Source organism: Harpia harpyja, chromosome 11 (genome assembly GCF_026419915.1).
Source record: "Harpia harpyja isolate bHarHar1 chromosome 11, bHarHar1 primary haplotype, whole genome shotgun sequence".
Taxonomy (NCBI): domain Eukaryota; kingdom Metazoa; phylum Chordata; class Aves; order Accipitriformes; family Accipitridae; genus Harpia; species Harpia harpyja.
Window position 1 is genome coordinate 10,296,959 of NC_068950.1, and position 22,691 is coordinate 10,319,649.

At 45.8% G+C, this 22,691-nt stretch overlaps 1 protein-coding gene and 1 long non-coding RNA gene across 6 annotated transcripts in view; both read right to left on the reverse strand.

Annotated features, from left to right (window-relative positions):
* Positions 1 to 7,651, reverse strand: part of FAM20B (FAM20B glycosaminoglycan xylosylkinase) — a 28,818-nt gene extending 21,167 nt beyond the window's left edge. The window contains exons 1-2 of one of the 5 annotated variants that reach the window (XM_052801335.1): positions 6,843 to 7,001; positions 6,606 to 6,713 (exon numbers count right to left, since the gene is read on the reverse strand). The gene's annotated coding sequence lies outside the window, so the exon portion shown is untranslated. Of the gene's footprint in view, positions 1 to 5,287; positions 5,468 to 6,605; positions 6,714 to 6,842; positions 7,002 to 7,556 lie in introns of those variants that run through there. The other 4 variants (XM_052801330.1, XM_052801331.1, XM_052801332.1 and 1 more) reach the window with 4 other exon arrangements.
* Positions 7,652 to 10,609: 2,958 nt separating this feature from the next.
* Positions 10,610 to 14,722, reverse strand: LOC128147938 (uncharacterized). Its single transcript, XR_008237138.1, has 3 exons — positions 14,571 to 14,722; positions 11,680 to 11,817; positions 10,610 to 10,705 (listed from the first exon to the last, which is right to left on the reverse strand). It is a non-coding gene; the product is annotated as an uncharacterized LOC128147938 (long non-coding RNA).
* Between the last annotated feature and the right edge of the window lie 7,969 nt (positions 14,723 to 22,691).

The window sequence follows — 22,691 nt, forward strand, 5'->3', positions numbered from 1 at the left end:
TGAACGTAGTCAAAACCCAAATGGAAACAGATACTAAGGCACATCTCTGAGGAATGCTCAGAGCCAACAGAGATTTCTCTTTGCACAAGCTATGCTAATCATGAAAACCACAAATGGCACCCTGAGCTGTGGTAGGACTAATATAGAAAAGCCTTCTCATGCAATTTACCAATAAGCATATAAACCCATCATTACTAATCATGTCACGGGAAAAACAAGCTGCACAGGCTAAGTTAATTCACCAGCAGCAACCAAAGGACAGCCAGACTATGACTTGCTGGCCAAACACAGATCATGGCCATCTTCAGTGTCTGTGTGGACACCTTGCCCTGTCTGCAAAGGTCACAGAGGGGTACAATGGTTCTGAGGGGCCTGAGCATATCATTGGGGTCATCGCCATCGAAGATTAGGGCCGTGGCAAACAGCAAATGACAGTAAGGCACATCCTTTGAGCAAGTCATCAGTGCAGACTCAGGTTTGGCACAGTATAAGAGTACTAGTATAAAAGCACATGCAAGCCCAAGAAGGACTCCACAGCACCATAAATAAATTTACATTAGGTCCACAGCGGACCCACCCTACCTCCCAGCTACATCTCCCACCTTCCCATGGCTCTCCCACCTTCCCGTGTGTCAGTGCTAGCATTCATGCAACTCAGCCGCAAGGTAGTTCAATGATCCAGGTTGCCAATCCACCCAAACATTAACCACCTTCTTTGGTTTGTGTGTGAACCACCTACTATGGTTAGTTTTTGAGCCAATGCATAGTTTATCATCTGCCTACAAAACATCACTACTGGTGCAAGTCAGAGAGACAAGGGAGGGCGGCACAGCAGCTCCAACAACGGGAGATGACCCATCAAGCATCTACAAAGCCCATCTATCTACAGAGGGGCACCTTAAGTTACTCAGGTCAGCACTGTCACCCAAAGAACAGCCCTGCCCTCCCTGTACTTCCCACCTTCGTGCAATGAACTCCATGAAAGGCCTGATCGGTGTTAAAGCTTGAACATTTTTATTTATCAACTTCTGGGTTCAGGCCTCCTTCCCCCAAATCTGGTTTCCAACGTGGTTTCACAAGCATCTGAGGAGGGCACACCACGAGGCCAAGAACAAGTGTTTCTCCTGGCAGCAGCACTAGTGACCATATGTGCAGGTAAAACTACGGCCCAGGCAAGCCCAACAAAGAATCGGCAGCTGAACCACTTAGAAACAGTCACAAAGAGCCCACCAAGAGGGAAAAGGAAATTCGGTAACAAACTGTCAGATCTCCCTATTTTCAAAATCACTCTTTTCAGCACGGCAACCAAGCTGAGCACCACTTGACTCACAGGCCACACGCTCTGGCGATGCAGAAGCATGGCTTTTAGCCCAGTTTGCCATCTGAATTTTTTTCCCCGTCATTGTCCCACCTCAGGTGACAGCTCAGTTCAGTGTGGCCCTTCCCAAGTTACATATTTTGCCTCTTAAATACTTCCTATAAAACCTGTCCACTGAAGCAGGAAAGAAAGTGAAAGTCTCCTAATGACAATGAGTTAAAACTGAAATGTGAACAAGCGGTTTAATGTTAATAGCAACCACTTAAAGTAACATAAAAACCCCACGAAGGGTAGGGGGTAGGGTGAAAGAAGGCTACCAAGTCTGATGGATGATGCCTCAAACTAGTACTATGGTCGCCTGTTGACTACGTAATACTGATTTTAATCTATTGGAAAATAAGTGCTTGTGCTAATAGTGAAGACAACAAATCACGTTTACACAGAAATTAAAATGTCCATTCTGTTTAGGCAGCCTGTATTTCTGCAAACAGCACGTCAATCTGCCTATTACACACTGCAAGCATGAGAATGAGAAGCGCAGACAAGGAAGATGCACCTGACCCGAGAGCCCCAATTCTTGCAAATACACAACCCGTCACTCAGAGAGACAGCCCTAAATAATAACGTTATTCTTAAATCTAAGAAAGCGAGCAAAGCAGATCAGGCTATCACTGTACCCTCTCATTGTAATTTCATAATTTCACTTCTTTAAAACTAGTAATTCTAAATAACTTTGAACATTGCTGTTATCAAGATCTGCTTTCATTCATTTTTAAAATCCATTAGAGTTTGTAAGAAGTTACACAGAAGAACACAGTTCCTTTCAGAACAGTTACTTCTCATTATAAGATATGTATACATGTACAGATACATTTTAAGAAAGCCTCACAGCCCAGCGCTGGCCAACTAAAGCACGGGACAGAAACATTTCATACCTTTAGAGCTCAAGCTGGGTACTCGCTTTCCTAGACTGATTTTTCAGGAATGCTGAATTTCTCTAGGGGTATTCTTTTTGCAGGAGGGAGGAGAATATAACTAGAGCCACCACTTAAATTAAAGGTCATTTACTTAGTTTACCTTTTGCGACAGCTTTGAAGCTAATTTTGGCTGAAAACCTCCAATAATGTAGATAGAATTTAAAAAAAAAAAAAAAAATTAAGTATTTGCTATAAGACATTTCAGTAATTCCCTGAAGTGAACAACCACTCCCCACCAAACATTTCTCCTCCAGTTACACAATTACACTCCCCTTTTGCTGTCTGTAGCTTTAAGCAGGTGAGCCGGCTCTGACTTTTTACTGACATCTGCCGAAATGAGTCATCAGCTGCTTTTCTCCAACAAACAACAAAACACCCCTGAGGTTGCTATGCAATCGATTTCACAGGCTAGCTGAAGAGCCTGCACATTACTCCTTAGGTGCCAACATTATGCTCCTTGCTGTACAAGTGAACAAAAATTAATCTCTTCATGAAGAAGTTTACCGTGAAGAGCAGGAACTTAAACTTTATCGGTTTTAAATTGAAGATGGCAAGAGTGACAGTGTTGAGGTGTTGTAAGAAAATATTTACACAGTTTTGGAAGAAAATAATTTGCAGAAAAGGACAAATCTTTGGAAAAGACTTGGATTGGAAAAGAGGATTATGAAAGCTCAGGAAGCGCGAAACTGGTCCTGGAATGAGGACAGAGATGGGAAAGGTGGCCACAGAAACAAATGAAATAACAACAAACCCCCAAAATTTTAAAAAGGGAAAATTAGGGTGAGCTGTGAGCAGAACTCTGTGGAACGAAGGGCAAAAGGGTCTAGGACAATGACAAAAGTAAACCCAGGGGTAATCTCAGGAGGAAACCCAAAAAGGAAATAGTTCCAGAAACTGGCAGGGGTGAGAGGACAAGGCGAGAGTCTTCATGCTTGACAGAAAGAGGCAAACGGACAGGGTAGCTGCTTACTTCTACCTAAGAGTCGTGGGAATATGGGATGCACAAAATAATAGCAGATGCTCTTTGAACCAGAAGGCATCGGAGAAGGAAAAACCCAATTAAAGTTTTCAGAAGTCAAGTACCTTTTAAGTGTCCGACCAGAGCTAACAAGATACAATGACAGAGTAATCCCTGTGTACTTACAGTCCCAGAACACCACACATTCCCTCCTGCTGTTGGTCAGCAGACACTGATCTCTTACCAAGGTCAGCTAACTCTAACAGTGTTCAGTTGTTGGTTTGGGTTTTTTTTTCTTTTCTTTTTTTCCTGAGCTTCTGCTTAGCATTATCTCCAGCTACCATTACTAAACAGAAGACATAGAGTTTTGTTGCCTTACCACCCAAACTCCCATCTCCACGTTTCGAAAGGACAGAAAAACTCATTTCCCTCTCTACAATTTTAACATACTCCTGATCAACCTGGAAAGGAAGATAGTCAGAAATAAACAACCATACCAGGTTTTTAATAGTGTAGTCAACTGGCAGGTTTGCATAAGAAATGCTTCTTGTTTTTCACTACCTCTTTGGGATATTTCCTGATCAATTTTGTCTCTCATTACAATCAGGTCTGTATTCTCAGCAAGTAACAAGTCTTCCAAGTCAATATCCAAATAACAGCATCTTCTTAATATCACAGTGGGGTCACTGTGCACACAAACGCCTGAACTAAAGCATGCCTACCAGCATTAAATACCAACATCATACCACTTTACTCCCAGTTCAAAAAGCGACGTGAAATTTGCCTGTTAGAAACAGCAGCAAAATCACAGCTACTGTAAACAGCCTACAAAGTTAGCAGAGGACCACATCTCAGAAAACTATTTTATTGGAGTCACAAGATCAACACCATGCCACATATCATAACCTTATTTTTATAACATAAATCTAGAAAGCTACTATCTCAAAAATACTTGTGTACAATTTGCAAGGATTTTGTTATGCTCCAAATGACAAATAAGGTCTGAGGGCAGGCAAAGGTTTAGTTTGTCAGCACAAGTACACAAAAAATCATAGCTCAAACAGATGCCAATCTGAAATAAATATGGTTAAGTACGCTCTAAGTTCTGTTTAAATGCACGTTTTCTCTTCCTAAATACACTACGCCTTTTGGGATCTCCTATCAAAAGGTCTTTAAAAGTTGTCCAGTAGATCCTGGAAAATGCCTTGAAGAAACAGCGTATACAGTAGTGACATTTTCCTCTTCCCAAAACGTACTTCAGTCTCACCAGATCCATCTTTCTTCCTATCCTCCCCTCTCTGGCCAACTCCTCAGTAGCTCATGCTTGCTTTCCCTCTCTGTGTAAGCCTTGTTATTTCAGTTTTCACAGGCAGGCTCCCACAGACCTTTGCTTAAGATTTTTCAGACTCATTCTGTCACTTCCACTCTCTGTATGCCGCCTGGTTTGTGTATGAGTTCAGTAATCCAGGGCACGAGGCTTCATTTCTCCGCTATTTCTCCATGTCTTTTTCTGTTAAAACCCCTGCTATCTACAGGCAAAATTTTTGTGACATTCTATGCTCCAACTTTCCACATGTACAACTGCATCCCCAGTTGAGAGCTAGAATATAGACAAATATGAAAGACCACAAGCACTTTAACCACTGTGTTAACTGTGCCTGCAAGTGTAAAAATCAGTAACCGCCTTTTATATTCTCACACGCCTTCTGAAAGAAATGAAATCATTTTGTTCATCTGTCTGTCCACCTTGCCCCATTAAATTCCTTAGTAACTTTCAAATCCATTACCTACATTTCTGTCAAGTTTGTCAGAGGAATACATCCGTGAGCTTTAAAAAAAACAACTGGCCAGACGGAGGACAAAAGCCTCAAGAAGCCAAGGACAACTTGGTATATATGCCCCATCTTTACCAGCAGCCAGCTGGCCACCACTCAGCAAACAGGAACACCTGACTCAGCTGGCCGCACGCACAAAGACAGGGCAGATCAGGACACAGGCGGCATCTGGGTGCAGTCCTGGGGAGACGGAAGCTACCGGGGGATGGAGGGTGGTAGGAGACAGGCAGGAGGAGTTCCTATGGTAGGATGTGGCAAACAAGTCCTCAGGAAACCAGGCTTCCTTAGTTCTCCTCAGAGAACAACTTTCCTTCAAGCACCGTTTCCTATGGAAACAAAGTTTATATAATCACGCTTTTCACTGGTAAGCTTTTGGATCCACTGGCTAATTTCAAATACATCTCAGAGAACAGTAGATGTTCTGAAGACAGAGTTTATGTGTTTATTGGAAATTGGCAGCTGGGGAGTGCTGAGGGAAAGGCTGCAGCACTAGCTCAACAGTTGTCTGTTCGCCTTGGCCATCTGGGCAACCAGCGTGCGCACAGCTGGTACATGGAGGGAGCTGGGAACACTGTACGAGAAAGAAGGACTCAAAAGTACTGTAAAGTGGAATGGTACTGGACACGGGCAGGAGCCGAGGGTACCGAAGCAGAGGCTGCTGGGACCTGGTCAGAAAACAACCGAAAACAGGCCAGTTTCACTACTTGTCCCCTTCCCAGTTACTGGAGTTCCACCTGACCATTGCAGGCAGATACACAGCAACAATACAGTGAGCTAGAAATGTTTTAGGGAGCCTTGTTCAACTTGGAAGTGAAGCCAAAGCAGTGAGAAAATTCTGTAGCTTTCCTTCTCAACTTGATAGTCTTATGTTTATTCAGGTCATATGTAAGATGGGCACCAAAAATTTAACTGGGGTCCATATACCCATCTGACATTTAGCAACAACAAGGAGCCCGTCTCTGCTATAAGATAGTGCCAATCAATTTCTGTGACTCCCAAGAAGAGAGGCAGTGGACTACGAACCAGAGGACAAGAGATTTTGGCGTCAGAATTGAGCTGTCAACTTTGTTACTGTGTGAAGGAACAAAATCCACCTCACCCTCCTGAGATTTCGTACTGCAAATGGAGACAAATCTTGTTGCAACTATGTAGGTCAGACTTAAGGACATATGGGATGCACAGAGTAATTTTTAAATTAAAATAAGACCACAATATTAATGCTCTGTTCTGTAGTAAGTACCAGGTAGGATCTATTCACATGGAATTCACTGCAAGACTAGAATCTACATTTTACAGTTTTCTCTGCTTGCTCAGACCCTAAGGCACATACCTGTACTGTAAGACCAGGGCCTCAGCTAGCATAAGCCAAAACAGCTGCACTGCTTACACACATCTCTATCGAGAAAGGCTCTAAAGACAGACATCCTTTAAAAGCTGTTAAACCCACGGCTTTGACAACTACGGTCAGCATTTCTGCTGAACAACACACATCTTATTCTTCACAACCAGAAAACGACCTTAGCTAAGGTGCAAGGGGTACTCTTGTGAGCTAGTCCGTTGTGCAGACACGTGTACATCGTTAGAAAGGCAGCAGGCTTCACAGCTGCGCGGGGCTCTTTTCCCATCTGAAAGCAAGGATCCAGAAGAGGAAGGAAACGTAAGAGCGCAGATAAACATTCACATCTGCCATAGCGATGTCCGTGAAGTCCTTAACTGACCACGGATGAAAGCGGGAGGTATTTGGGGAACCTGACCTTCCACGTATGGAAACCGTAGAGCTATTTCCAGCGAGGCAGATCCGCTCAGACCCAGCACGTCCTACGTGCCGGAGGACCGAGCCGTGACAGATTTCAGCGGGCTGCTAACGCCGACCTCAGGCACCCGCCGCACCGCCGGGCGCGGCCAGACCTGCCGGAGCCCTGCGCGGGGCGCAGCCGCCCTCCTCCTCCTCCTCCTCCTCCTCCTCTCCTCCCGCGGGGCAGCTCGGCGGGAGGCCGCCGTGCTCGCCCCCACCCCGCCAGGCCCGGGCCCGGCAGAACAGCTCCGCACCTGCGCGGGCGCGGCGCGCCCCTGGCCAACGGTCGTAACGGTTCTAACGGCTCCTCCCTCTCTCTCCCCCCCTCCCTGCCCGCGGGGCTCCTCGGCGGACACCCACCCCCTACGGCGGCAGATGCCCGACCCCCGCCGGCCACCCCAGGCGGGGCAGGCCCGGCCCCGCAGCCGCTGCGCCCCGGAGGGAGGCGGCGGGCTGTCTGCCCCCAGGCCGGTGCCCCGGGCAGGGCGAGGCGGCAGGGGCGTGCCCGCCCCTCAGGTGCCGCCGCCCTGCCGAGCCACGCAGGCAGACGCGGGAGCGGCCTCCCCCGACACCCCCCCCGCCGCCGCCGCCGCCGCCGCCGCCGCTGCCGCCGCCCCGCAGAACGGCCCCGCGGCCCTACACCGGCCCGTCCCCCGCGCCGCGCCGCACTCACCCCGCCCGCTGCCCGCGCTCCATGCCCCCGGCCGGCACCGCCGCCAACCCCCGCCAGCTCCCCAACATGGTGCCGCCCGGCACCCTGCCCCCGCCCCGCAGCCAATGGGCGGCCGCCCCGCCTCCCCCCGCTCCACTCGCCGCCCGCCCGCCCACCAATGAGCCGGCCGCCTTTCCCTCGCCAACGGGACTCGGCGCGCCCCCCCCCATAGGCCGGCTCCTAGCGCCTTCGGCCTCCCGCCTCCAATAGGAGCGGCGGAGGGAGCGCCACCTCCCGCCGGCCAATGGGGTGGGAGCGGTGGTTAACCCCGTCCTGCCCGGCGGGGCGCGGGGCTGCGCTGCAGCGGGCAGCTGGTGTTCTCTTGCTCCGGGGGAAGGATCAGAGAGTTTAGGGTGAAATCAAGGAACACAGGCATTTCTTTTTAAATGTGTATTAAAAAATACTTCGCTCTCCGCGCGTGCGCTGAGAATTTGTATATCTGTGCCGGTGCTATTTGCAAATAGTATAGAAATTTAATCCCCCCCCCCAAGTTTACTCATTCTCCTAATAAAAAGTAACGCTCCAGCGTCGATTTAATTTAGCAGGCATTACGCAAAGTGTGGCAGCGAAGGTGTAGCTGGGGCAATGCCAACCTATCTCAGCAGGAGTCACTGCCGAACAGCACAGAAACAGTCTCGGAAAAATATCGCAGCAAGAAACACGGTGGAGCAGCGGGTGGACAAAGCGCAACTATTCTGGTCACGCGTACCACCCAGGGGACACAGGCACCATATGCGCTCCGTAACTACAGCCTATACATCACGGTCCTCCATGGCTCCTCAACAACCAGAAGACTTTCTCCATCGTTTCTGCTCCGCTTGCTGTTCCTGATCAGTTTTTGGTCCCTTTTGCCCACCCTATTTCCACTTATTACTGGAATCGGTCCACCAAACCATGGAAGATCACTCCCTCCCTTTCTTCAGACCTCCTGAGGGCCCCTCCTGTAGTTCCTTCACCAACCCAGTACCCACCATCCAGGTCTCCCTCGACTGCATCTTGCTTTTTATTGCACAAATCGCTGCTGAAGACTAGACGCTACTTTTTTTTTTTTTCTTTAATTTGGGTGAGGGAAAGGAGGGGAGAGCTCCTTGGCCTATCAACTTGGAAGATGGTCTCCTACATAACCCACTCCATACCCTTGGGTGAGAGATGCGAATGAAGCAGGTCTGAAGGCCAAGTGCAAAACGGGGAGCGCCAGATCTCTGTTATCCGGGCACGGAGAAGTAGTACAAGATTTCCATGGCCAAAGTTCATGGTGGAGGAAGCGGGTTGCTACGTGGCACCTCCATCCCTCAGCTCTCTTCCTCTGTGCTGCAAGGGAAGGAGTTCATGCCAGCCATGGTGGGAACACAGACGTGGGATCGGCTGTCAGAGAAGAGGGGAGCTCGCTGAGAAACACATTGCTCTTACGTCCCGATCCGTCTGGCCTCCAGTGACTCCTTCCTGAGCCAAAGAAAGTTTCTGTGGTGCTGGAAAGCAATCCCTCGCAGAGGGACAGGCAGAATTTGGTGGGGATATTTTCATCTTGCACGTGGATCTAACCTGTGCTATGCAGAGCATCCCAGATTTGTTTGGTACCATGTGTCCTAACAGCACTATTTTTATGATCTTTGGCTCGCTGTGACTTTATAAATGTAGTTGAATGCGGTATCTTCAGCTACACTTTGAGACTGCAACAAATACTGCATTTGCAGACTGGCCTGTCTGAAGTGGAAAATAAATATATTTCTTTCCAGGAATTTTCCCCTCCCCCCCTCCATTTTTAAGCCTCAGAATGAAAACCTTTTTAAACGGGACTTTTTCAGACCCCTTTGAAAAAAAATCATACCTAGTACTTTATGACTTCCTGCTCCAAGCTTCCAGGCATCTCAAGCAAACATCTTCGCAGACATCCATACACAGAAAACGTTTCTTGTGCAGTGTTACTGCTAGAGGGAAAGATACTTAAATACATATATTAATAGCGCAGTTTCATTGTTATGGACTGCATCTCTGCTAGCTCCTCACCAAATTAAAATTTTAAACCTAACTACAATTATGGTTTTCATTATTAATTAGCACATTAATATTTAAGTGCTGGGCACTTGACTACAACTACAGAAACATGAAGAGCTAGAAGTGGCCAAGTGGATTAGGTTATGGACAAGCCATGGAGCTGGGGATGGCAGACAGCAGAGGGATCAGGAGGAGACAGGGTAGTCACAACGGGCCATCATCTTCCGAAGCTGACAGGCAGAAGAGCTCCATTATCCCTTGCCAAGGGGACAGTGGACTCCAGGAGGATCAAGAAAGCAAGCTGATGGAGCTGGGGCTGCCCACAAAAATCTGTAGGTCATGGGAACAAGGACTGTCTCAGGCTGGAGAACAAGGTCTGACTGGGGAACAGCAGTCAAAGGGCCATCTCGAAAGCTGGGGCTGGTGTAGGAAGAAAGCCAGAGAGGCTACTAAATAATTCTATCTGCTCCAGGAAAATCTCTACGTGCTCAGAAGGAGAAAGCTTTAAATCAACATACACACTGTCACCAGATGCTGCACAGATCTTCCTGTTCAAAGAGGTGTGCGATCCTAGCAACAGACTGAAAGCAGATTTATACAATACAAAAGAAATTCCTGAGTCAAGAACACCACTTAGACCCAGCGAAGCATGTTAAGTGTCGCTTTGCAGAAGATATCTATATAAAATAAAACCATGTGCCAATGGAAACAAGAAGCTAAAGCTACAGAAATAATTTCAGACAGGGTGATGCTGAGGTCAGGTGTCAAGCACAGGCTCTTGGATGCCAACTCTTCAACTAAAGAGGTGCTGCCCCCAACTCTGTATTTCTCCCTGCTAGGCAGCAGTGGGAAGAACAAGTATCGATGCCTTGAGGGACTTGCCATGGAAGAGGAGTTCTTGGATATTGTGAAAAGGGAACGGTGAAAGAACCTGAAATAGCGGGACCAGCAGAGATGAGACAGAGCCTTGGGAAGGACAGGGCAGGTGGGTCAAGGAGCACTTACGTGCACAGGGTCTTCTCCATCTTGCCAGGCTTGGCTGCATCCCATCACGTTAGTGTGGTGGTTACTGCAACCTAGTGGCCACCCTCCCCACACCTTCCTTGTGGTGTTACCTTTAGGCAAAAGGAAAGGCCACAAAGTCATTGTTCGGTGGAAAGATGCCACAAGAAAGCTTTCACTGTGACTAGAAAGTGGCAAAGGGGTCCCTCAGTATATGGTCAAAAAGGCTAGATCCTTAGTGCTGGGATCAGATGGATGGGACCCGAGCTTTGGGCAATGTGTAACGCATGCAGGAGTCTCCCAAGCAAGTGTGACACATGATGACTCGGTCAAGGTGACCTAATCACTTGACAGTAGGTTTGCTGGCACCTAAGGAGCAGACAGGCCAGGCAGGGCTTGGTCCTCTCTCCTGGACCTGTCCAGAGGGAAGGACAGCAACAGACCTCCCTTTCCAGATCCAGCCCGAGATACTACACCCTCCAGCTGCTGGTCACTACCAGCAGAGGAAGTCACTACCACCAGATTTCTGCCCTCTGAGAAGTTCTGCATCATCCCTCCCTAATCTGCTTCAGGGAAAAATCAACAGGGTGAGTTTGTATAGGCTCTTTGAGCTACCTTGGGTGATTTTGCCTGAAGCAGATTGGGAAACGCACACCCCAACTGCTCCCCAGACAATGCTATGCAGAAGAGTTACAATAAGAAACTACATGTGTTAGCATTTTAATAGAGTACCGCACCCTGAAGTGTGAAGTTAAAGCAGTTATACAAGAGATAAAAAAATCTTTTTATAGTAGTGTCAAGCTTATTAATACAATTAGATTGTAATTTTTATAATTAAGTCTTTGGGATTTTTTTTCTCCAAAACTGTGTTTAATTGGAAAGACAAAAACATACATTTAACATTTAAACTTCCTTAATTGCTTTTAAATGTCACTGCAGTATAACTGACAAGCAGCACGAAGACATTACCTCCCCACCTGAGCAGGAAGGCCGGTAAGGGAATAGCACAGCAATACAAATTTGCATTGCACAAGCTGATTTTATACTTCCTGCCTCCCCACGGGCACCTCTGTGCGTGTGTGTGTACCTTTGACAGCCCTGTGCCTGCTCCTGCCTGTTTTCCTGCGTGGGAGTTGCCGAATCCCAACCTTATTCTCCAGTGGAGCAGCAGCCAGCTCACTAGAAGATCCAATCTCCTCGTGGTGAGGGGGAAGAGTCCTGGTCCCTTGGAAGAATAAAGCAAAAAGCAGTTCAGCGAAGCCCAGAGGTTGGTTGGGGTGGGTTTCCTGCGGAGCACAACTACTACCCTCTGCATCCTTCCCACCAGAGGCTGTGCCGGGAAAAGATGGAGAGCTTGGGGACCATTAAAATCTAATTAGAGCTGCACACATGCTGAAAACCTGACAATGGCACTGGAGTGGCCCTTTCAAATTGGTCAGTCCAGTCACTGCAAAAACAAAATCCAGGGAGTTAAAGGTGGTTTTCTCTGCTTTCACGTTTTGCATTAGAGGAAGGAAAGGTTTTTTTTTTCTTTTGACCCAGAGTGTTTTTAAATTAAACCGCAAGTCTGGTTTGGTTGTTTCATGAAGCATCAGTGGCCAAAATCAGTTATTGGAAGGTAGAATCGGTGAACAAAAGCTGTGTGCATTATTCTGAGCCTTGTTTAAAAGATTAGGATTCAGCAGAGCCTGGGAAAAAGAAAGGGAGAAGAGGGGCTGCCTCGCTTGGAAAACAAACTCCACAGAGCAAGTTGGTGCCAAAGAAAAGGAGCAATACCTACAGTGCAGGGATTTTCCCTTTCTGACTAGAAATAATAGAAGTGTTAGAGATACTGGATTAAAACAGAAGTATTCTCAAGCTTCTCATAACAAGTCAAGCCCTGTTCAGCTGAGAGGTTGAAACAAGTCACTGTGCCACGATAACATGCCAGCCAGGTTTTTTTATACCTTTCTTCTTCTTCTCATGCATGTGTGTATTAGCCTGAAATAATTCAAGATATTTAAATCATAACTAGCTGACTCTAGAGCAAACCAAGTAAGTTGTGCAGAGGCTCTTATGGTTCTTCCTACCACTTTTTCAGGCTGTCAGCAGAGTCACATGGATATTTTTTTATCTGTGTGACTGTTTTATCCAATTCTCAGTGTGAAAGTCCTTCATTCTTTACGTGAGCCTTTCGGATGCGTGCTCAGCTGTTTTGAGAGAGGTCAGGGCAAGGATCCTAAACACAGGCTTGAGAACTGACTTGGGGAACTTTTCTTTTTAAGTTATTTAATCTTGACCGCAACTTGGCTGCTTACACAACAGCTACGGTTCTAGGGCTGAAAGAGAGTTGCTGTCATGCAAAAGACTTCCAATTCCTCTCCTGGTGAGACGGGGCATCACCCAAACCTACCTAACCCTTATTTAAAAGGAGCAACTGATGCTGTTTGTTCTCCATGGCTACGAGTTGATGCGCTTCCTTACAGATAACCCTCTTGATGGTTTCCCTTCAGGGCTGTAGGCAACTGCTACAGAATACGGGGTGAATTTCTTTCTCCCCTTTCATTCAGAAGGCGGCTGTAGCACCGTTCAGTGGCAGTAAATTCAGGAGACAACCGAAAGGAAATACACATCTGCAAATGGCAGCCCTCAGGGCCAGAGTCGGCTTCTTGGTGGAGAAGGAGCTTGCGTTTCCCCATCTGCAGCTGGCAGGGCTGTGGGTATTGCATCTGGAGCACAAGCAGGAGGGGTTTTGCAGGGGGGGGGAGGACAAGGAGAGAGCAAGCCCAGCCATTTTAGGGCTAAGCTATTCACATGTCGAGCCTAATCCTATTTCCATGAGCGTTGCCAGTCTTGGAAGCTGGATCCGTCCGTAAGAATTTTTTTAAGTGTCTATAAATACTTTTCATCTCAAAGCTTTTTACCAACAGATGTACTGGGTCTGCGCAGAAATCCCTTCCCCGATCACTGAGATAGGGCTCCCGCTTGAAAACGAAGTGACTGCTTGGCCAGCTTACTGCTCCCCCATGCAGCAGCTTTGCACAGCATATTAAATACTGATCTCAGCAGAGATGAAAGTATGGAGCTCGAGGGAGGGTTGACATGGCTAGTTAAGTAAAACCATACTGCAGTTTGGCCACGGTCCTGAAATATCCATTATTTTGAGAAGTGAGATGGTATCTTTAAAGCCCTTGAACTTCCTCTAGGATGGAAGGCAGTTCCAAAGGCAGAGCGAGACGGAGCGAGGGTCTAGCATTAAAGCCAATCAACCAACATCATTCCTTCAGTGGGGAAATGATTCCTAAACACAGCATAACGCTAACTGTATCCAACCTTGCTTACCCACAAAACCAAAGACCAACTTCTTGCAAACAGCTCTAGCAACTGTTGAGTTTATGTGACAACTCATTTCTACTGCATATTCTGTCCCCACTCAGCCCAATCTGGCTCAGTTTTCCCTTCTCCAGACAATGCAAACATGAGAGAATTAAACACGTTGTCATCCTCGGAGGAAATTAATTAGACCAGGAGATTCTCGAGGTGGATAGTGCACTTTCAGCGCTCAGGTTCACTGTGTTTCAGACAGCATATGAGAAATGGGAGTGCTCTCAGGCTGCCATCATCTCCCGTGCAATGCCTGGCTGCACTCACATCACCAGGAGCCTCCTTGATAACCATCCTCTTATTTCTGATCTTTAACCTTGCGTGTAAATGTGGATCCTGTGCTCAACTGGAGCAAAAAGGGAAACTTATCCCTTTTTAATAGGTATGCTCTCTGCCTAGAAGTAAATACAGAACACGAACACAATAAGGCATCTCAAGATACACTCCTAAGAGCCAGACAGTCAACTAAGTGACTTGCAGCAAGAACAAGCAAAACACAAAGCTGTTGCTCTGCATATTCAGAATGCACATTTACAGTCAGACAAGCCTCTTTGCTCTTGCATTTTTAAACAATAGTCCAGACTGGAAGGGAAATGATTAGCGTCCTGACTTCACCTTGGCATGGAGGAGCTCCCTCCAATGGTCCTGGCTGTGCAGAAGAAAGTCCTTTGGGAAACTCAACCCGTTACAGGTACCTTCTTCAGATCCTGTGGAATATTCCTTGCCATCCTCTTTTTGGCAAATGAGCTTTTGCGGGTTCAGCTGCAAGATTTAAAAAAAAAAAAAATTATTTCTACTAGAAAAGATATAAAGGATTTTTATTTTTTAATTGGAAAAAAATTAAACTTTTCACTGGGAAAGAAGTTTTCTCTAAAAGAAGACACAAAGGAATCTAATTACTGGCCTATACTATCAGGAACAAGGATCAGCAAGACCTGCAGAATGTCCCTCCACACATCTCCACAGGGTGTCACTGTTATTTCAAATTTGAGTCATTTTACACTGGAATCAGACTAATTTTCTCACCACATTATTTTTACGAGTCTGCTCCTCAGAGAGCTGCTGCCACCACAGCCTGCTTGTTACAGAGCTCCCCCTTTCCTCTCATAGCCAGCATTAAAATGTAATTTCTTAAAATGAGGAGATAGAAACACATAGTCATGGTGGTCTCGGGACAACGGGAGGATTTCGGAGAGATTTGAAATGGGGTTGACATTCACCACTCCAAATCTGCTACCAGTTTGCTGGTGAGATTCCCAGTTCCTGCTGGGTGATGCTCTTTCAGCAGGTAATCCAGAGCTCTTTCACATGCACCTACCCAGGACTGTACGTCCTTTCCCCAACAGATATGTAGCCACAACGAGCATCTCTGGCACTTCAAGAGACTGCTGCAACCCATTCTGTGTTTCAAAGCTGTTTGAGAGCTGACTCTGAGGCAGAATAAAGCTGTTTAAGTTGGCCCTTGCCAAAAATTATTTTCCAGACACGTTACTAATATGGCTCTGCTGAAACAAGGTCCCACTGTACTCTGGCAGCTGTGGCAGATATGTGGTGTGACACACAATATCCCCACCGACCCATGTACTCCAAGTGACCACACAAGCCAGCTTCAGTTCTTCTGCGGGGGCTCTGCTAGGATGCCCTCCAAACCAACACTCCCATTCTCAGTGGCTTTCTTCAGTTGCCACTGGTCCAGCCTACCTTCTACAATACTTCTACTCGTACAATAGCTCCCCTTCTAACCTGTAATTTTGGGAGAGTTATTAGAGGCACACCTCAGCTTTATGCCCAACAGGGATGAACCCTGGGTCAGGAAGTTTCTACAGTTATAAACTACTCAGCATTTCAGTTCTTTATCATATTATTCTGAAATGGGCCATTTCTCATCGATATCAAGGACATCATCCCATTGCTTTCAGGACTTTTCCTGAAAGTAATACTCAAGAATGTGCTTGTATAGGGACAGGCAACGAACAGGCAGCATATTGTGCGCATAGCCCTCCAGAGGACATGCTCTGCCTTAGATATTAGGCAGTAGTTTGACAAACACTACTGTTTTTCAGCAGAACCACCAATTTAAGTTGCCCCCACCATGCTTCTCGTTATTTATCCTCCCATCACTATGCCAGCCCTTCAGTTGTGCCAATACAATAGCCTGTGAGGCCATGCAGTGAACTGAATTGCAGAATTGACCTCGATTAAAAATAACCTGGCAGCAAAGTAAGTAAGTATACATTTAACCCAGATTAATTATCCCATCTAATTCACTGACTGGCTGCACAGTAGTTGTGCCACCAGGAACAAGCACGGGAGGAACGGCGGGTGGGAAGGAGATGCTGGACACTCAAATCAGCGCTATTGACAACAGCAATGTTCAATCTATACCATTGGAGTTTGACCCGCATTAGAGTAACAAAGATCTCCAAAAACACCTAGTGGTCCAATTTGCCATAGATTTCAGGGTTTTCATGTTCCTCCTACACAAGCAACCAGCTTACTTTATCTAATGAATCTGTGCCAGACAAGCACAGAGCTTGGGAACAGGCAGCTGGACTCCTGATCTCCAAGTTGATACAAGCTCAGCAGCTCTCAGATGGTCATTCACAAGATTACAGTTAGTCAGAAGCTGGTCGCTGGGTCCTTCGCTCAGTGGTCAACCTTCCTTGCTATAGCCCTTTTCAAAGACTTTTCTATAGGATGACCACTATCTCGACTAAATTATGACTACTTTTTCAATGTGAAGGAAGCTGGAGGAGCTGGGGCATCATGGTGGCAGGTCACACAAGGGGATAAGGACCTTGTGTTGGACAGGTGACTTGATGGAAGGCCAAGCTCTGGGATCAATGCCAACTCTTTCCAGCACAGAGGCAGGAGAGGAGGATATTTCCTCTAGCTGCAGTTCTCAAGGGGAAAGCGAGGAAGATCACATGCCCCAAAGAAGCTCCAGAACAAGAGAGCATCTTGCAGAACTTCACCAAGACTCCAGAGCAGTCCTTGCACTATGGGTTTGTCCTGGCTGGACCAAGACAACTGGGTCTTTCTGCTTTCCACCTACCACAGCAGAGCAGGCAGGCTACCAGCCTCACAGCAAGCCCTGCTCCTGCTCAAAGCTACCTGGTGGTCTGCAGAACATCAAAAGATTTTGGAACAGCTGTACTAGATGATGGTAGAGAAGGAATATTGACTGGGACTGCTGTGGCTGTTTCTTAAGTCTTTAAAAAAGAAACATCATGGCAGCTATTTAGTATGGTTTTTGAAAATTCAAATATTGACAGAAGGAAGTTTTCCAAAGGATGCCAGCAGTTTTTGCAGCAACCCCAGTAGTAGAAACACACTGCGGCGACAGATGTGGGCTGTAGCACAGACCAAACCCACAAGCTCCACACAGGCAGGAGAACTACCAGCTGAGCAACAGCAGCACTTCACCCTTCTGTAAGATGTTTGACTGTGCACGGGAGAAGGGGGTGGTGAGGGTTGGAGGGTGGAAGGGAGAGGCTAAAATGCCCCGAGGAACTACAATGGCACTTGCCAAATTCTGCATTTTACTGGGAAAGGGAGAGAGTGACTTCACTTTTTACCTCCCCTTCCCCACTTCCCCTACCCCAAACAGACAGATGTGGCTTTGCAAGAAATTAATTACAGATGGAGGCTAAAAAAAGGAGGGGGGGGGGAACCCCAACCCTCAACCACAAGGCTTTTTCCTCTGCAGACTTGAGGATGGATGGGGCGACCTGGGAAAACTGGCAGATGGAAAACCCATTACAGATGTGAGGTTTGGAGAATAAGGCTGAGGGACAATTTGAGAGTTGTAAATTTTAAGTTTGGGGGTATAAATGCATTGCTTAGCAACAAAAAACAAATAGGGAACAAGAAGCCTCATGAGAGAGGCGCTTAAATATTTTAGAATCCCTATTTGAGGTGAAGACTACATTACCAGAGACCTGAGGGGCTGCTACGCTCAACAGCTAAAGTCAAGATAGAAAGAAAATGAGGACTTTAATCTCATTTCCACACAGAAATGTATTTAACTTATTTTGGGCAAGAAAAACAGTTATTTGTTTGTTCCCATACATGTTTTCCACGCTGTGTACCTGATAAGATCAGAATACACAGTGTATCTTTAAGCACTTTGCTATCCAGGAAAGATTTCTCATAATGTGTTCAAATATATGCAGGGAAGCTGCTTTACTGGGGTGTACAATCATTGCTACCATATGTCTGACCCTCACTACATGGTCCAATGCCTTTTTATGCTGCTATATAAATCTTCTCCTAAAATTCCTGACATCTCAAAGGACGGCAGGGGCCTCTGTCTCAAGGGAGAGAAGGAGAAGGGTGAAAAAGAACAGATCACCTGGAAACAAATGCCAAATGTTTCACACTATTTCTTCACCATGAGAAGACAAGGATAAAGGGGAAGGAAAAAAAAAGACATTACCAGCTTTGGAAGGTCCAGTGTTACCGCTTTTGCTTTTTTTGATCCATTGAGACACTAGAAAAACAAAGTAAAGCAAAGCACAAAGCTTCCAAATGAGCCTGTGACCAAAGCCTCACCTTCTGCACCAAAACACTAAGGGAACTCATTAAAGATTAAAAAAGAAATTCACAAGAAACCAAAACTCCCTTTAAAAATTCTTTTCTTCTAAGAGCCTGTAAAAGTAGTTCTTCAAATACATACACACACACACACATATATATACATGCATACATTTATATACAAAAAAGTAAGCATCAGGTAGTTCTTTGCCTTCTTACGGGGCATTAGCCCCATTAGCTATTACCTCTGGGGTATGCTGAATTGGTAGGAGCACGCTCTGATCCTCTCCTGCACTGCTGAACATGACATCATTGTTTCTTTCACGAAGGAGGTCCACATTAGTGGAGTTCGGAAATAACCCAGGCATTCCCATTTGGTTTTGCTGCTTGAGCTAAAAGGGATGCTCCAGGCCCAGGGTTGGTTTTTTTTTTTTCTTTTCTTTTTTTTTTTTTCCCCCTAGCTGAAAAAAAAAAAACTAAGCACATAAGCCCAATGGAATAAGAACTCTTGAAATAACTAAAGCTTGCAAGAGTTAAAATCAGTAGGAAAGTTCCTTGGCAGCTTAGAACTTCAGGCCAGTAATACCAGCTGTTCATATATATATACTTTACCTTCAAAATTAATGAAAAAAAAAAAAAGCAGCATAATGGACACACCTTGTTTAATCTAATGGCCAGAAATATGGAGAGCAAACACTACTTAGAGAAAAGGCATTCTGACATAAGACAAAATAGTTCGTCACACACACACTTCTCCTAATTTGGAGAACTAGAAAAGTTTTATAATTCTCTAGAAAGGGAAGACAGAGTCTAGTATCAAAGGCAACTAAAATTTTTGCCTACAAATGCATTCACCTGCAGTCTTTTGTATACTAGTGAAACAAGTTGAGAAGGTTTTTTGTTTGTTTTTTAGGTTTGGGTTTTGTTTTGTTTGTTTTTTTTTTTTTAAAAAGGGGCAGGAAATTTGGATAATTATTATTTTTTACTTCAATACAAGATAGAAGGCCTGCCCTGGTCACTGCATCCTGTCCTCTCCCCTGCCCTGGGATCACATAATTCTTTTAAGGGGTGCACTTGGCATTGTTTGATGTTCAAAAAAGGTGAAGTAACAACATATAGGCCACCTGAAACTGAAAACGTGATGAGCTAACATGACAAACATAAATAAATTTTGAAGATCTATCAGCATATTAGAGGCTACAGCTACCTTCAAAGATGAAGGAAATAAGTATTTCTATATAGATCCTCAGCAGTTCTATAAGTAGCACTACGTCAGCTGAAACTACCAGATGCAAATACCATGGACAAAATTCAAAGAACCAACTCCAGCTGTGCTTAATCTCCTAGCATTGAGATGTTCAAAATCCAACCAAATACCATCTTGCAGGTGTGCTACAAAGACAGTGTAAATCAGAAAATGGTGTCTGCTGCTATGTATCTGTACACCTGCCTGAAAGCCAATGGTAAGCCGTTTCTGGAAGACAGGCTTTTGCAAAATGGCTTGATCTTTGGCCCAAAGAGTCATGTAAGCAAAGCTTATATACGAAAGTTTTCAGATAGATAGTTTTAGCTTGGCCTGGGACAGGAGCAGAGACCACAAGCAGGCTGATGGTAGAAACGCAGTGTGTTGAAGGTACATGAGCTTGTGTTCCTCTTTCCCATCTCCCCATCTAAACCCATACCAGCAGGACTATCAAGACTTCTTTCCTCCACTGTCCTTGCAAGAAGTTTTTGTTTTGCAGACCAAAGTAGCGACAGGGCATATTTCCAGTCCCTGAATTAAAGACTAGGTTATTAAATCACCCGTGTCTCTCATTAACCACAGTAAATTTGAGCAGAAGAAAATGCCTACTGCAAAAAAATAACTTGGTAGATCAGGACCAGCAAATGACCTTAATAAACAAGGCCCTAGCAGCACCCAGTACGTTTTTTTCTACAATCAGTTAAAACTATTTGACAACATGGTAAATACATGCCAGAAACCGAAGGTCTCATCTAAGCACAGACTCCCCGCTGCTGCTAATGCTAATAACACCACTAACCTGGGGGTAACATTAGCTGGAAAGTTTTACAGAGTTCCCTCAGATAGCCAGGGATCTAGATTTCTAGGATTAAAAAGGCAAGAAAGCCTGGGATCTTACACACACACAAAAAAAAGCCCCTATCATTTCCTTTATTTTCTTCTCTGCAAAATTCACATGGGTTTTCACTGCACAACGCAAGAAAGCAAAATAAAACAGAGACCCATTATTCCGCCTTTGCCAGCTGCTTTTCCTTGCGATGAAGCTTCTTTTTCCATAATGTTCCCATCACAGACGCGTTGCGAGGCTGGCCTGCTGCAGTGCTGCCGCCCAGCCTGGCTTGCATTTTTTTTGGAAGAGAGGGGCATAGAGAAGGCATAGTGAGAAATGAGCCTCGCTTTGTTGGATTCTTTCCTGGATAAAGGTAGGAACTCCTACCAAACCCTATGTGCTTGTGGCCAAAAGCGTTCCCCCGGCCAACGAAGTGACACCAGGTCACTTGCCGTGGGGAGTTTAACAAAAGGAAAAAATAAAACAAACCCTCAGAGTTTACTCGTACTCTTGAGTGAAAACAGGCTGCTAAGAATTGCACTCCAATTAAAAAGCATTATAGCGTGGAAACTGAAATCTCATCAGATATTCCACTGGAAAACAGAAGGAACAGCTTCTCCAAGTGCGAGACAGCACTGCTGCTCTTGGAGAGAGAGAGGGAGCCAGCAGCCAAGGAGCCGGACAGGCTTGCCCAGCTGAACAAGCCTCACTTTTTTTAGATGCTGCTGAAACTTGCCACTGTTGCTGAAACCCTGGCTTTGATACATGCTTCATGCAGAGGAGATAGATGTGGGGCAGGAGAGATGAGGGGGAGAAGGAGCACGCAGAGAGAGATAGGAAGGGAAAGGGGCTGCTCTGTTCCCAAAACCCCTGCCTACCCCATCCCTCATGAAAAGGCTCCTTCAGCCAGACCTATCTGTCAGTCTCCGATCTGCCTTTCAAGATTATGATGCTCTTTGATTTTATTCATTCCTGCTGGAGGTTTTGCTTAAACATAAACAGCAGAACATTTCAGCAGGAATTAAAAAAATACAAATAAAAGAAATAAGAAATTCCCCAAACCTCCAGGCACATTTTAAAAGACATTAAAAAAGACACAACAGTAACAGCTTCATACATACCACAGCTGCAGTGATTTGGAGCAAAAGTAAGGAACATTGAATATGCTAGTGTTTTGTTTTAAAATATGGCCTATAGACTTCACATTTGGGCAGGAGCCCTCCACAACACTGGCATCTCCCCTTCTTCCCCCTGAAGGAGAGAGTGAGAAATTCAGCGACTCCCACTTTTCCCACCTTCATTTCTGCTCCTCCATGTGCTGGGCAGGCTGGACTCTGGGAGAGCAGAGGCTTTTGTGAGGTCCCCAGGACTCCAGGAAACACAGGCAGCTTTACATTAGGATTTACAACCAGTAGGTGAAGAACAACTCAAGAGGTGTTTTATTACTTGTGATGAGGGACTATCAAAGAAGCCACAGGGTACTTTGCCAACCGTTTCGTGTTGCTTCTTTAGTTCTTATTGGCAGCCCTCTTGGTTACTGCTCTATTTTTCCTTCCCCTCCCACTCGCTTATCTTTCATCTTATAGCCTCCAACACTGACTTAATTGCAACGCTCTGTATGTTGCAAATTAATCCACAGCAATGCTGAAGAAATTTCAGCTGCTTTAAAAAAACAAACAAACAAACAAACAAAAACCAAAACAGAAAAAGAAAAAAGGCAGCAGCTCAAGCTCCTGACACACAGACAGGCACAGGCTAAGATACTGCTTCAGCACTTTATCACAACACTGGTTGTGCAAACAGAAAATGAAATCCTGGGCTTGAACTTCAGGGCTCCTAGTAATCCTGAGCCAAGGACGCTTAGCTCAGTAGCACCTCTTTTTGATTCTGCCCTGCCAGCACAAGGGCTGCAGCGAGACAAAAGAGGAACCAGAGACAGGACCCTTCAGTTGACCAACCCAGCCGAGAAACTCCCCCCTGTAAAAGGTGAGGATGACCACAAATCTATGAGCTGTATTCCTTTCTAACCTTAACCCAGATGCTTTTCTATTCCCTCTGTTCAGAAAAGGAAAGTGCACTGCCTTTGCGTGAAGTCAGCTCTGCAAGTCTCTCGAGCAGAAGGCTCTTT